General features: G+C 42.6%; 1 long non-coding RNA gene across 1 annotated transcript; it reads right to left on the bottom strand.

Annotated features, from left to right (window-relative positions):
- Positions 1–13,617: 13,617 nt before the first annotated feature.
- On the bottom strand, positions 13,618–15,485 carry LOC130724411 (uncharacterized). The gene is made up of 2 exons (XR_009014493.1): positions 15,382–15,485; positions 13,618–13,859 (listed from the first exon to the last, which is right to left on the bottom strand). It is a non-coding gene; the product is annotated as an uncharacterized LOC130724411 (long non-coding RNA).
- Positions 15,486–16,261: the final 776 nt, after the last annotated feature.

The following is a 16,261-nucleotide window of genomic DNA, read 5'->3' as shown; positions in this document are numbered from 1 at the left end:
CAAAGCTCCAGAGGAAGATGAGCCAGAGGAAGATGAACCAGAGGAAGAAGCTGGTCCCTCTAACTCACAAACTCTGAAGAAGAGCAGAATCACTGCAGCTCACCCTAAGGAATTGATTCTGGGCAACAAAGACGAACCAGTCAGAACCAGATCTGCCTTCAGACCTTCTGAAGAGACCTTGCTCAGTCTGAAAGGATTGGTGTCCTTAATTGAACCCAAGTCCATAGATGAAGCTCTTCAGGACAAGGATTGGATTCTGGCCATGGAAGAAGAATTGAATCAATTCTCCAAGAATGATGTTTGGAGCTTAGTGAAGAAGCCTGAGAGTGTCCATGTTATTGGAACAAAGTGGGTATTCAGAAACAAGCTGAATGAGAAAGGAGATGTAGTCAGAAACAAGGCAAGGCTAGTTGCTCAAGGCTACAGCCAGCAGGAAGGAATAGACTACACTGAAACATTTGCTCCAGTAGCAAGACTGGAGGCAATCAGACTGTTGATCTTTTTCTCAGTAAATCACAACATAGTTCTACATCAGATGGACGTAAAGAGTGCCTTCCTAAATGGTTATATCTCAGAGGAAGTCTATGTTCATCAACCCCCAGGTTTTGAAGATGAGAAGAAACCAGACCATGTGTTCAAATTGAAGAAATCACTCTACGGTCTGAAGCAAGCTCCCAGAGCATGGTATGAGAGACTTAGCTCATTCCTTCTGGAGAATGAGTTTGTAAGGGGTAAAGTAGATACAACTCTTTTTTGCAAGACTTATAAAGATGATATCTTAATTGTGCAAATTTATGTTGATGATATTATATTTGGTTCTGCTAATCAATCTCTATGCAAAGAATTTTCTGAGATGATGCAGGCTGAATTTGAGATGAGTATGATGGGAGAATTAAAGTACTTTCTGGAAATACAAGTTGATCAAACACCAGAAGGAACATATATCCATCAGAGCAAGTACACTAAAGAACTTCTGAAGAAGTTCAATATGCTGGAATCTACAGTGGCCAAGACTCCAATGCATCCTACATGCATTCTGGAGAAAGAAGATAAAAGTGGTAAAGTATGTCAGAAGCTCTATCGTGGCATGATAGGTTCACTTCTATACTTAACTGCATCTAGGCCAGACATACTATTTAGTGTTCATTTATGTGCTCGTTTCCAATCAGATCCAAGGGAAACCCACTTACCTGCTGTTAAGAGGATCCTAAGGTATCTGAAAGGCACCACTAACCTTGGCTTGATGTATAAGAAAACATCAGAGTATAAGCTTTCAGGTTATTGTGATGCTGATTATGCTGGAGATAGAACAGAGAGAAAAAGTACTTCTGGAAATTGTCAATTTCTGGGAAGCAATCTAGTCTCATGGGCAAGCAAGAGGCAATCAACCATTGCACTATCAACTGCAGAGGCAGAATATATCTCAGCAGCAATATGCAGCACTCAGATGCTCTGGATGAAACATCAGGTGGAGGATTATCAGATCCTTGAGAGCAATATCCCAATCTATTGTGATAACACTGCTGCAATCTCATTGAGTAAGAATCCTATCTTGCATTCAAGGGCAAAACACATTGAGGTAAAGTATCACTTTATTAGAGATTATGTACAGAAGGGCGTACTTCTTCTGAAGTTTGTTGATACTGACCATCAATGGGCAGATATCTTTACAAAGCCCTTAGCAGAGGATAGATTTAATTTTATTCTGAAACATCTGAACATGGACTTTTGTCCAGAGTGAAGATGGATCAGAACCTCTGACTATGATACTTCTTGATCAGAAGATGTCTAGTCCAGAAGGTAACTCAATCAGAGTGTGTGTACCCACTGGTACTGACTCTGAAGCTGAGACAACAACACGTGTGTCAGTATTTCTGATGCATAGTTCCTTGTGCCCGTGTGACAGTCTGTTATGATTGCGTGTAGATATGCTTCTCTCCTGTGTGTGATTTGTGTATTTTACTGTTACTATCTATCTTTAATTTTCAACCGTTGATCTTAAAGTGCTTTTTGAATCAACAACGGTTATTTGATAAAACCCACTATACACACACGATCTCTCTCACTTCCGGTTTTTACTCTCGCTCTCTCTGCTTTTTCGAAACCGCTTGTTCTCGATTTCTCTCTCGATCTCTTTTCATCTTTCAACCTTCATCTTCTACCTCAAACCTTCAACCTCTTCAAAAATGGTGAGATAAACCAGAAGATCTACTGCAGATGCTCCTCAGTTCCCTCACATGGTAGTTGGTCTTGCAACGGGTCAAAGGGGCCCTGAGAATCCGACACAAGAACAAGTTCAAGCTCAAGAACAGAGTGTTCCAATTGCAGAACGGGGTTGTGTCGTTCACTGCGTATATCCTCCTGAGGAACTCCAAGTCCTGGCAGAATGGAGATTCAACCTCGACAACCTGGCTACAAATGGGTATGATCTTCGTCCTGAAGTCCAAGCTCAAGGTTGGGGAAATTACTTCAACAGACTTCGAGGACCGGTGTATGATAGATTGGTCAAGGAATTCTGGAAGCATGCCGACTGCGACGATACTCAGGTGGTATCGTACATTCTCGGAAGGAAGATCATCATCACGGAGAAGTCCTTCGTGAATTTGCTTGGTGCAGACACTGCTTATGGGTTTCGTTTCCAACTCACGGAATCGAAGCTGAAACCCAGCACCAAGGATATCGTCAACCAGGCCCTGTACACTACTTACAAACCGGGCAAGATGAGTTACAAGGTGATGGACCTTCATCCTAAGCTCAGGATCTGGCACAAAATCCTGCTCCATTGCATAAACCAGAGACCGAAGGGCAGTTCTCCAGACTACATCAACTTCAACCAGAAGGTGATGTTATTCTTCATCCAAGATCAGAAGAAGATCTGCCTTCCCTACTTCCTGTTCTCCTATTTGAAGGAATGCATCCGGAAGTCTCGCACCACTGCATCCATCAAGTCAGCAATCAAATATATCCCCTTTGGGAGACTGCTCTCAGACTTTCTCATTGAAAGCAACCTGGTGCAAGATCTGATCAATGCTGGATGCACAGAGGATCTGAGCACCATGGTCAGTGATGTCTTCACTGCAAATTCTCTGAAGAAGATGGGTTTGGTCCAGAAGAAGATTGCTCCTGCTCATGAAGACACATCTTCTGAGATCAGAAGCAGAAGGATGCCTCTGAATGACTACCCTCTGTGGACACAGGCAGACAATCCTGACGCCATCCGGTGCTATGTTGAAGACCTAAGGGCTCAAGGATTCGAAATTGATCTTGATGATTTCGTCAGCAGACTGCCGCCAGCTCCAGAGTTTCCTTCTCCTCCCAAGAAGAAAGCTCAGAGGAAGGTGATAATGGACGAATCTTCAGAGGAATCCGATGTCCCTCTGGTCCAAAAGAAGAAGAGAAAGCCTGATGATGGTGATGATAGTGATAATGAGGATGGTCCTCCTAAGAAGAAGAAGAAGAAGGTCAGAATCGTGGTGAAGCCTACTCGGGTGGAACCAACTGCTGAAGTGGTCAGAAGGACTGAACCTCCTGCCAGAGTGACTAGATCATCAACACATTCAAGTAAGCCTGCACTTGCTTCTGATGATGATTTGAATTTATTTGATGCACTCCCTATTTCTGCCATGCTCAAACACTCCTCAAATCCCCTCACTCCTATTCCTGAACCCCAACCAGCTGCACAAACCACCACTCCACCACATTCCCCAAGATCTTCATTCTTTCAACCTTCCCCTACTGAAGCACCTCTCTGGAATTTGCTTCAGAACCAACCCTCTAGGTCAGAAGATCCAACCTCTCTCATTACCATCCCGTACGACCCATTATCTTCTGAACCCATCATCCATGAACAACCAGAGCCAAACCAAACAGAACCACAACCCAGAACGTCTGATCACTCTGTTCCCAGAGCATCAGCACGTCCTGCTGCCAGAACCACGGATACAGACTCTTCCACAGCCTATACCCCTGTATCCTTCCCAACCAATGTTGCTGATTCTTCTCCCTCCAATAACTCTGAATCCATTAGAAAATTCATGGAGGTTAGAAAAGAAAAGGTGTCTACCTTAGAGGAATATTACCTCACCTGTCCAAGCCCTAGGAGATATCCTGGCCCTAGACCTGAACGTCTAGTTGACCCAGATGAACCTATCTTGGCCAATCCCTTACAAGAGGCAGACCCTTTGGCTCAACAAGCTCACCCTGCCCCAGACCTACAAGAGCCTATTCAACCAGATCCTGAACCCGAACAATCAGTGTCTAACCAATCCTCGGTTAGATCACCCCATCCTCTGGTTGAAACTTTAGACCCTCACCTTGGAACCTCTGAACCCAATGCTCAACTGATTAACATTGGTTCTCCACAAGGTGCCTCTGAAGCTCATAGCAGCAATCACCCAGCCTCTCCTGAAACCAACCTCTCCATAATTCCCTATACTCACCTCCAACCCACATCTCTCTCTGAGTGCATCAATATTTTCTATCATGAAGCCTCCTTGAGGCTCCGCAATGTGCACGGTCAGACTGACCTCAGTGAGAACGTTGAATGTGTGGCTGATGAGTGGAACAATCTGGGCACTTGGCTAGTGGCTCAAGTTCCAATTATGATGCAGCTCCTGCATGCAGAGGGAAGTCAGAGCATTGAGGCTGCAAGGCAAAGGTTTGCTCGAAGGGTGGCTCTTCATGAACAAGAACAGAGGAATAAGCTTCTTGAAGCTATTGAAGAAGCCAAGAGAAAGAAGGCTCAAGCAGAAGAAGCTGCACGTCTAGCAGCAGCTCAGGCTGAACAAGCCAGACTAGAGGCAGAGCGACTTGAAGCTGAGGCTGAAGCTCTTAGATGCCAAGCACTTGCACCAGTAGTGTTTACTCCTGATGCTCTTGCTTCCATTCCAGATCCTCAAGCTGCTCAGAATGTTCCTTCCAGTTCTACTCAGCCAAGCTCATCCAGACTCGACATCATGGAACAGCGTCTTGACATTCATGAATCCATGCTGATTGAGATGAAGCACATGATGATGGAACTTCTGCGACGATCTGACAAACCTTAGTTTTAGGATCTCTTCTTTTTCTTTCTTTTTTCTTTAACGCTGTTTTATTTTCTTGTTAAACTCTGTTTCTTTTTATTTACTTTGTTCGTTTGTGATTATACATGCATCTCTATATATATTTGTGTCACATATGTTTGCAAAACTCTTTTTATTCATAATTTTTTTTACATCATACATTCTTTCCTACAATCTAGAATGGAGGATCCCTCCTCATTCTTCTGCACTCCTGGCGCTGCTCTGACCTATCCTTCTCCAGACGCTCCAATACATGCTGGATGTTGCTGAGCCTGTCCTTTAGCTCATCCCTCTCCAAAATCTCTTCTGCAGTCTTGAGCTTCTCTTCCAACCTTTCTTTTTCTTCCAGCAGCTTGAGTTCAAGCCGGCTGTGTTCTTGCACCTCCTCCACGAAGGCAAGAAATTCCTTCAGGTCTCTCTCCAACTCTGGACGCAGGTCCTCTTTCAGCAGTGTCTGTGTTAGCTCCGAGATGGTTGCTGTACCCTCTGGATGCCTGATGTTAAGGAACAAGTCCTCCTCAAAGGCCTTCTTCCTCAGCTCTTCTAGTGCTACGATGTATGATGCCATTTTCTTTACTGAAACTTGTTCGAGGTGTGAAGCTTACCTTTCTCTCCAACGATTTATATAGGCTTCACTTTCTCTCTGAAAGTTAATGCTCCTACAGTTTCTCGAGGTTAAGTTCTTGGTAACTGACCCTTCTCTTTACTCACTCGACCGGTGGTAAACGTTCTTCTCTTGCATTAACTCTTCTATTTATTTCGCCTAACTCTGATTCTTGCATCGGTTTCATCTTCTTTAAACTTAGACCTTCTCTAAGGGGGAGTACCTTGTACTTCAAGCTAAGTTTTTCACACCCCAAGCTTTTTGCTTATGACAAAAAGGGGGAGTAAACCCAGTTTTTGATGTGTAAGATGTGTTAGTGTGATTTATTTTTCTTTTGGAGAATTTAAGAGTTCCACCTTCATGACCATAGATGTGTCACTGGGAAAATACAAGGAATACATTTCACTTCTTCTGAAGTGATTATAAGTTGACTCTGATACCCAAGACTCTGATACCTTGTCCATGACTCTGATTACTTGCGCTCTGATTACTCGATTTTCATCTATGTCATAAGTTTTTCACTCTGAACTCTTATATCATTTAGCTCAGAATCTAGACTTTACTAACGTTTTCATCAAGTATTAGATTCAGGGGGAGCTAAGCTCAGAATCAAGCAGTGACTTGAATTCAGAATGAGCAAGATAAACTATTCACATCAGGATAAGTATTATTCTATATCTCTAAACTCTGAGTGAATTCAGTTTAATGTTTAAGAATTGTTCATCAAAAATCTTAGTTTTGTCATCATCAAAAAGGGGGAGATTGTAAGATCAAGTTTTGATCTAGTAGTACAACTCTATGTTTTGATGATTACAAGTTAACCTTTTGATATGAACAATTGTGGTACTCTAACGTGTTTTTCTGAGTGTGCTATTTACAGGCTCTGACCTCAACTCAATCTCACACATATCAGAAGCACTGTGTATAAAGAGTGACCCAAGCAACGCTTTCGCATTCACCATGTTCAGTATGAACAGTGGAAAAGCTTCAGAAGTTCTGAAGTTATACAAACTCTGATGAGGACTCAGTCACTAGAAGCTCTGAAGATCCAGAAGTTCTGATAACCAAGAAACACTGAAGGTTCAGATGTTCTGATGGTGTAGAAGACTCTGAAGTTGCAGAAGCTGAATAGTGGAAACTCTGAAGTCCAGAAGCAAGAAACTCTGAAGGCCATGTTCTTCCCTCTGAGTTCAGAATCAGAAGATACAATGGTCAGAGGATCTGTGCTTTCCCTCTGACTCTGATCAACCGGCTTCACAAGTTCCAATATGAAGCATTCCCCTGATCAGAAGTCTCCTAGGTTTAAAGGTCGCGTCGCTATCCAAGTACAAAAGCAACTGTACCTTCCTGACGACCTACCTAACGTTCTCAGCCACAGCAGAAGCTGGATTTTCCAGAACTGCCCTCCAACGGTAGCATTTCCCATGCATTGCTCAACCCTAATCCTTGGAGTATATAAAGAGGCTGAAGACTGAAAGAAACGGCAAGAAGCAATACATACGCGCAAGACATATTCAAAATCTTCTAAGTTTTCTTTCATCTGAAATTCATTGAGTTTACTATTAGCTTTTTAGAAGCAAATCTCTTGTAAACAATTCTTTGATAAACAGTTTGTTTAGTTCCTTTAGGAGATCAAGGTTGATCGGATCCTAGAGAAGACTAAGAGAGTGAATCTTAGTGTGAGCTAAGTCAGTGTAATTGTTAGTCACTTGTAGGTTTCAAGTGCAGTTGTAACTCAAACCTGATTAGTGGATTGGCTTCATTCTAAGAAGGAAGAAATCACCTTAACGGGTGGACTGGAGTAGCTTGAGTGATTTATCAAGTGAACCAGGATAAAATCCTTGTGTGCTTTTCTATCTCTTATCTTTAGCACTTAAGTTCTCGAAAGATTTGTCAAAATCTTTAAGGTGGAAGTTTTATACTGAAAACGTTATTCAAACCCCCCCTTTCTACCGTTTTTCATACCTTCAATTGGTATCAGAGCGCAAGTTCTGATTACCACACCTAACAGTGTTCAGTGATCCGGGCCGGTGTGAAAAACAATGGCTGCCACCACCAGTGAAACTCAAAGAGATGGTTACAATGCAAAGCCTCCTATGTTCGACGGTCAAAGGTTCGAATATTGGAAAGATAGACTGGAAAGTTTCTTTCTGGGTTTCGATGCAGATCTCTGGGATATTATTGTGGATGGCTACGAGCGTCCAGTTGATGCAGATGGCAAGAAGATCCCAAGGTCAGAGATGACTGCAGATCAAAAGAAGCTGTACTCACAACATCACAAAGCAAGAGCAATTCTTCTAAGTGCTATTTCCTATGAAGAGTACCAGAAGATTATCTACTCTAGCCTGTCCTGTCTCATGGCCTTCTTTGACCTTGGTTGTACCTCATCTGTTCTATCTTTCGATCGATCATCTACTCTAGCCTTCCTGGTCCGTCCTTCCCCTGATCCTGCACGCTTGGGCCCTCTTGTTCACCCTCCAAAAGCTCAATCTCGTGCCACCTCTGTCCCTCGCCGGCTCCCTTTTTTCCATATAAGCTAAGACAATTGTTATAACACTCCCTTGCTCTCCTCTGATCAACTGTGATTTTTCCCTCCTTTCCACAGATCAGAGGGTACTTCACCGCCAGGTGAGCCGTCGAGATCACCGCGCAAAGACGGTTGAGCGTGTTCCGTCCAATAATGACGTTGTAGGATGCCACGACCTGCAATACTAAATACCGTACACGCAAAAGCTTGGCGTTTTCATCAACACCAAAAACCGTGTCCAAATCCAAGTGTTCCATCACGAACATTGAGATGAGGTATAGTACCAAAGGTGTAAGGAACGTGATGTGAGATTCCTAGGGAGAATGAGAGCGTAATTGCTTTGGAGAGAGAATAACTGAATTTCAATCTTGTTATTTCACAAATGAACTAAGAGTCCCTTACAATTGGTATTCCTCCCCTATTTATAGTTGGGGGAGTTGGGCTTAGCGCCTCGGAATCATCCTAATGGGCCAGTTGGGCCTCCGGGATGAAGGCCCAAGTCCCTGGTCCGCTCATCGCCCTAAGCAAGCGCTCCTGGGCGAGGGACCATGGGGTCTCGCCCAGTCCACAAGACACTGAGCACGAAGTATGAGAGCTAAGTGTGTCTTTAAACTGAAGAAACAAGGCGACGGTCATACAAAACTAACTAATATTAAAACATAAGGTATGAAATCAAAGGACAATTGCCAACATGGCTTGGTAATTTAAAGCTTAAAAATTCAAGCTTCGAACGCCCCATCACGCTCCTCTGGCGGCTTGAGTCCACAAGCGAGCTTGTGGCAATGATGCTTGATCTGCTCGCCCTGTCGTGGCTACACACGTGCCCTGAATCTTGAGATCTCGATGCGCTCAAGGCCTTCGACACGTGGCAGCCTGGGTCTGCAAAATTCAACTGCTCTCCCGAAACGTCCCCTCGAATCCCTACGAAACTTGTCAGTTTTGGATGCTGAGCCAATTATCTTCAACCATTTGCAATTTCCACTCACTGGGTCATTTCCACTTCCCGAAATCCCGCAACTAAAATCATTTCCCCCGTTATAGGGCATGATCTCCCACCTTTCCTCCACATTTTCCAACAACTGCCCCCAACGTCCCTTCACACGTTTTCTTTAACAATTACCTTTTGCTTATAAAGACGTTGTTCCCCTTACCCCTTAATCTTTTTACGACGCGCGAATCTCCCTCCGCAGACCAATGTCTTCACTTTCATAGCTTCCCACGCGCCGCCCTTCCTTTCGGCGGACCTTCACAACGTTAAAATAACCCTTAATCCTTATACCCTTTTTCGTAATGACACCGAAGCGCCGTACCAGAAACTCCAAACACGACATCACCGTCGCCACCCCCTACAGTACGTTCCTCCTGTTTATCTACCCTCCCCAGGGGGAGCTCCGCTTGAAGAAAAGGACATTGTTGCCTTCCGAACGAGGACCTGGGAATCCTTGCCAGCCCCCGCCGTTAGGGCTCTGCCCGCCGGGACGATGCCCAACCAACCATCTAGCTTGGATCAGTGGTCATCCATTTGTGAAATTTCTTCGGAATCCGGTGGGTTTTATCATGAAAAACCTCTTGACAATCTTATGTATTACGGTGTGTGCTCAGCTGCCGAGCGTCCTTGGCTCCGTCCTCAAGACAACCACGTGGGTGTTCCCCACTTCTTCTATGCGTATGGATACATGTTCACCAGTTTGGGAATTAGGTTTCCCTTTTCTCCCTTCATCTGCTCCGTACTTCATAGCATCAATGTCGCTCCCAGCCAACTTCACCCGAACAGTTGGGCTTTCCCGCGATGCTTTGAAATCCTCTGCGACGCGATTCAGCAAGAGCCTGAACCCTCCCACTTCTTCTATTTCTATTGCGTGTCCGCCCAACCGTCGCCGCCACGGAGCTAGGTTTCCCTGGAAGCTAGATCCGGACGTCAGCGCTTCAACCCTTTTTGGCCCAACATTACCGTTGATTTGGCTCGGAAGTTCTTCAGGGTCGTGGTGTCCCATGAGTATCCCGAGGTTTTTACCCACAGGGACGGCACCGCCCGATTTCCCTTCTACTGGACCCAAGAGGTGCTCCAAGTAATTGACCCACCTGAGGATTCCTTAACCCCTGAGGACAAAGCTGTCATCAGCTTCCTGGCTAGACTCCCTGTTTTAGACTGCACTCGTGTAATTGGTAAATCCTTCTCCCTTATTTACTTCTGAAGGTATGAAAAACGGTAGAAAGGGGGGGTTTGAATAACGTTTTCAGAATAAAACTTCCACCTTAAGATTTTAACAAATCTTTCGAGACACAAGTAAAGTGCTTAAGATAAGAGATGAGAAAAGCACACAAGGATTTTATCCTGGTTCACTTGATGAATGACTCAAGCTAGTCCAGTCCACCCGTCAAGGTGATTTCTTCCTTCTTAGAATGAAGGCAATCCACTAATCAGAGATTTGTTACAACTGCACTTGAAACCTACAAGTGACTAACAATACACTAACTTAGCTCACACTAAGATTCACTCTCTTAGTCTTCTCTAGGATCCGATCAACCTTGATCTCCTAAAGGTAAATCAAACAACTGTTTGAAGAATATTGTTTACAAAGAAATTGCTTCTTAAAAGCTTGTAGTAAACACAATGAATTCAATCAAGAAAGAATGCTTTGAAGATTTGAATATAGCTTGCGCATGTAAGATTCTTCCGACCGCATCTTTCAGTCTTCAGCCTCTATATATACTCCAAGGATTAGGGTTTGAACGTTGCATGGGAATGCTACCGTTGAAGGGCAGATCTAGGATTTCCAGCTTCTGCTGTGGCTGAGTATGTTAGGTTAGGTCGTCTGGATGGTACATTTGCTTTTGTACTCTGGATAGTGACTTGACCTTAAACCTTGTTGACTTCTGATCAGAGGAATGCTTCGTGTTGGAACTTGTGAAGCTTGTTGATCAGAGTCAGAGGGAAGCATGGATCCTCTGACCGTTATACCTTCTGATTCTGAACTCAGAGGAGAAGTACTTGGTCTTCAGAGCCAGTTTGCTTCTGGACTTCAGAGTCTTCACTTTTCAGCTTCTGGATCTTCAGATTCTTCTACACCATCAGAACTTCTGAGCCTTCAGAGTGTCTGGGTTGTCAGAACGTCTGGATCTTCAGAACTTAAAGTGAGTTGAGTCCTTATCAGAGCTTGATTAACTTCAGATCTTCTGAAGCTTTTCTACTGTTCAGATTGAACATAGAGATTGCGAAAGCGTTGCTAGGGTCACTCTTAAGCAAAGTGCTTCTGATTTGTGTGAGATTAAGTCAAGGTCAGAGCCTGTTAAGAGCACACTCAGAAAACACGTTAGCGTACCATAATTGTTCATACTAAAATGTTAACTTGTAATCATCAAAACATAGAGTTTTACTACACGATCAAAACTTGATCTTACAATCTCCCCCTTTTTGATGATGACAAAACCAAGTATTTTGATGCACAATTCTTAAACAATAAACTGAATTCACTCAGAGTTTAGTGAAATAGAATTAGACTTATCCTGATGTGAATGGTTTATTTTGCTCCTTCTGAATCCAAGTCACAGCTTGATTCTAAGCTTAGCTCCCCCTGAATCTAAGACTTAATGGAAACATTAGTGATATCTAGATTCTGAGCTAAATAATAGAAGAGTTCAGAGTGAAAATGCATGACATAGATGAGATGAAATAATCAGAGTGCATAAGTATTAAGAGTCACGAGTAGGGTATCAGAGTTAACCAATATCACTTCAGAAGAAGTGAAATGTATTCCTTGTATTCGCCCAGTGACACATCTATGGTCATAAAAGTGGAACTCTTAAATTCTCCAAAAGAAAAAAAATCACACTAATCAGCGTATACATCAAAAACTCTGGGTTATACTCCCCCTTTTTGTCATAAGCAAAAAGCTGGGGGTGTGAAAAACTTAGCATGAAGTACAAGGTACTCCCCCTTAAAGAAGGACTAAGTTCAAAAAGATGGAGAATTAATTAATGATGAAAAAGAGATTAGCGAATTAAAGAAAGGAATTAATGCATATGTAGAACGTTTACCCCGGCCACGGGAGTAAAGAGAAGCTTCAGTTACCAAGGACTTATCCTCGAGAAACTGCAAGAGCAATAACTTCCGGAGAGAAAATGATGCTTATATAAAGCGATTAGGAACACAGTAAGCTTCACAACAAGATTACTTTCGAATCACAAATGGCATCATACATCGTTGCATTGGAAGAGCTCAGAAAGAGGGCCTTTGAAGAAGATCTTTTCATGAATGTTAGGCATCCAGATGGTTCGAGAACCATACATGAGCTTACTACAACGCTGCTGGAGAAGGATCTTAGTCCAGAGTTGGAGAAATATCTGAAGGAGTTCCTCTGCTTCGTGGAGGAGATTCAGGAGCTGTGCAAGCTGGAGCTGAATCTTCTTGAAGAAAAGGAAGCAGTGGAGAGAGATCTGGAGACGATGGAAGATCGTCTGGAGAGGGATGAACTGAGCAAAAAGCTCGGCAACATAGAGTACATGCTCGATCATCTGGAGAAGGAAAGAGTAGAGCAGCGCCAAGAGTGTAGGAGAATGAGGAAGGATCCTCCATTTTAGATTAATGCAGAAATATGATGATGTAATATGTAATTGAGATATGATATATAAAAGAAAAATTTTCAGATATATGTTGTGTTGCGTGCAAGAAGAAACACGAAATAAACAAACACATAAGGCAATAAATAGACATAGTATATAGAAGTAAATAACTAAAAGCAAAGAAAACAAATAACAGAAAGTTTATCAAACAAAGAAGAAAAACGAGAGAGATCCTAAAAACTAAGGTTTGGCAGTGCGATGCAGGAGCTCTTGAGTAGCTTCATTCATGCTGAACAGGAGAGTCTCATGAGAATTAAGACGTTGTTCCAAAATAGCAAGTCAGGAAGAACTTGACTGAGTAGAAGTGGATGGAACATCCTGAGCAGAGTGAGGAGCTTGAGTGGACTGTGAAGCAGCACTTGTGAAAGGCACTGGTGCAAGAACTTGACCTCTGAGAGCATCAGCTTCAGCCTGTAGCCTTTCAGCTTCTTTCAGAGCTTCTAACTTTGCATTCTCAATTTGTTCAGCTTCTAGACATGTAGCTTCTTCTGCTTGTTCTATCTTCTTTCTTGCTTCCTCAATAGCTTCAAGTAACTCAACCCTTAGTTGTTGTTCTTGCATAGCCACCCTTCTGTTGAAACGCTGCCTGGAAGCTTCAATTGTAACGCCCCGATTTCTCGAGTGTTACACAGTAACTAATTAACCAATTTTCGTAAAGAGTTTTCGTCGATTCACTTATTAATCTTCAATTAATGACAAACCTTTCATTTTACGAAAACTCTTGAAACATAACCTTTCCAAAAACACGCGGAAGTAACCAACATCGTAAAACTTTTTAAATAACCAACTGTAAAGAGTACGAATCAAAGGCCTGAATGAAAATAAAGATTACATCAAAACTTGTTCATTCGAATTTAAGCAATAAAATTGTTCGATACCAACACTTCGGAAACTCTCAACCCCAACAGAAAACAAAAGACTCTCAACCAAAACCCTATTCCTTAGCCTCTTCCTCTTCCTCTGAAGTGTAGTCGTCCTCCGGTATTGGCACGTCACGTAGCATCAACTCCCAAGAATGAGTCATCGCCATTATCTTCACGACCATCTACCCCCCCCAAATAAACACATAGCAAACAAGCAGGGTCAGGTCCAACAAAAAGAATGATAATGACAAAATCAACAACAACATAATATAAGTACATTATATGTCTTTTATGGGAAAGAGTCAGTTACTAACGGAATCTCACTTCACACAACCCACCAAAAATTCCATGGCCATCTTCGTGCTTCCGCAGAGGCACGGTTATCACGGTGACCGCAGTCAACCAAATCACGTGGAGCCGCAATGATCCACAAAAGTTCACGATGACCGCAGTCAACCAAATCACGTGAAGCCACACCGGCCCACAAGGTTCACGGGAGACCGCAGTCAACCCAAATAACTCCCTCGCGTGCAAGGTACCATCGTTCTCATGGACCATAGTCTACCTGACCTATGTCCAAATTATTCACATTTACTTGCAAGCGAGTTATAAATTCATTCTCTTGGTGTTTAAGGCTCTAATGTCAATCCTAGAGTCTTATGAGTTAATATCGTATCAGATTACAACGTCAAGAAATAACAGTCACACTAGGAGGAATTACAGCTGGGTGAGCGACCTCCTAAACAAGTCACAACTAAACTTCATGCAAAGCATAGAAATAATCAGGGGCTCCCAAATTCACAAATTATTTACAAATTCCAGAGGCTCAGTTTACAGATATCATCATATAAAAATCTCACAAAGGTCCCTAATCACATGTTACTAACATTTCCAACAATTTCTCAAATTTAGTGTTTTTGGACAACAGGTGCAGCGTGTACTAAAACTGGTCTACAGACCGCAATACTTAGCCACAAAATTCACATGATACATGACTGGAAAGATAATTCGAAACTCTACACTTTTATAGTTTATCACTTTTCCATTTGAGATCCAGAATTAGGTGATATTAGGCCTTAAAGCTTGCTGTCCGGTACAGGAAGAACAGCAGGTGCAACAGTCACTAAGATCGACCTCCAGACCTCATTACTAGACCAAAAATTATGTTCTTTATATGCATAGAAAGCCAATTCGAAAATCTACAATTTTCCAGTTTATCTCTTTTTCATTTGAGACCCCGAATTAGGTGTAATTAAGCTCCAAAACTCGCTGTCCAGTACAGGAAACTGGCAGAGATACTTTTGCCTTCAAATTAATTTTTCAACCATTCAAGTCCCAGAGTTTTAAACCATATTCCAGCAGCAAGAACCACATATCATATATCATATATCATGCTTAAATTTCCAGAACCAAGATAACCATCAATTCTAGCACAAAAGGCAGATCTAAGCATATAAATCTTCAATCATTTTAATCAAGCAAAGTCATAGAAGAAACGGTAGTTGTAGTGATGATTAATGGAGAATCATGGCATCAGCATTTCATCTCAAATCAGAAGCAAAACATCAAGATCTCAAGGCAAAAAAAACAGCAAGCATCATGAACACAAAACTCTTGCAAAAGCAATCATGTTCGTGGCTTTTCTCATAGTAAAACATGGCAAATACCCTAGGCAATCTACCCAATCCTAGGACCAGCCCTTACCTTGGGTTCTTGGTCTGAAAAGAAGAAGCTTTGGTGATGAACACGGTTCAGAAACGTTGCTGTCCACGTTCTCAGCTTCTCTCGCCGTCCCTCTTCTCTCCCTCTCTTGGGCTAGGGTTTGTTTTCCTTCAAGCCCGACCCAAGTCAAAACCCTTGACCCCATCCCTTAAGAACTTACTCAGGTCTGAAACTAATCAAAAACCTCAGCCCTTTTTAGTAATATCACGATCAAACTCGGAATTGAAAGGAAACAAATCAATTAAATCGGCTGGTACTGTACAGCCAGGACCATCGTCACTAAACCGATGATATCTCGAGCTACAGAGGTCGGAATGACCTGAGTCCACTTCGAGAATTTTCTAGACTTAAAGGGCTACAACTCTCATGAAGGAAGTTTTCCCAAATGAAGTCGTTAAGACCCTCTAAAAATTCACCCAAGTTGACAGTTCTAATCTGCTAGCTATCAAACATTAACTAAAACTTCAATTTTATTCGAACTTCCATAAAATTGTTCCAAGTTGAACTTAGGGCCTTACATCAATCCTCTGATCCCTTTCAGCAGTGAGATGACACATCATAGTAGGAACTTGAGCAATCATCCAATCACACAGATGATCCCATTTTCCAGCAACAGAGTCAGGGTTCTCATGAAGGTCAGTGTGACCTTGCACATTGCGAACCATTAATGATGCTTCATAATTAAACTCACTGATGCACTCAAGAAGGGAGTTGGGTTTGAGATATGTATAGGGACAATGGAGAGATTGGTTTCAGGAGAAGTGGGGTGATTACTGCTATTTGCTTCAGAAGCACCTTGAGGAGAACCTACATCTAGAGTTTGGACATTTGATCTCAAGGTTAGGCTGAGAGGTTTGAACCT

Source organism: Lotus japonicus, chromosome 6 (assembly GCF_012489685.1).
Source record: "Lotus japonicus ecotype B-129 chromosome 6, LjGifu_v1.2".
NCBI lineage: Eukaryota > Viridiplantae > Streptophyta > Magnoliopsida > Fabales > Fabaceae > Lotus > Lotus japonicus.
This window is presented reverse-complemented; position numbering and strand designations above follow the sequence as displayed.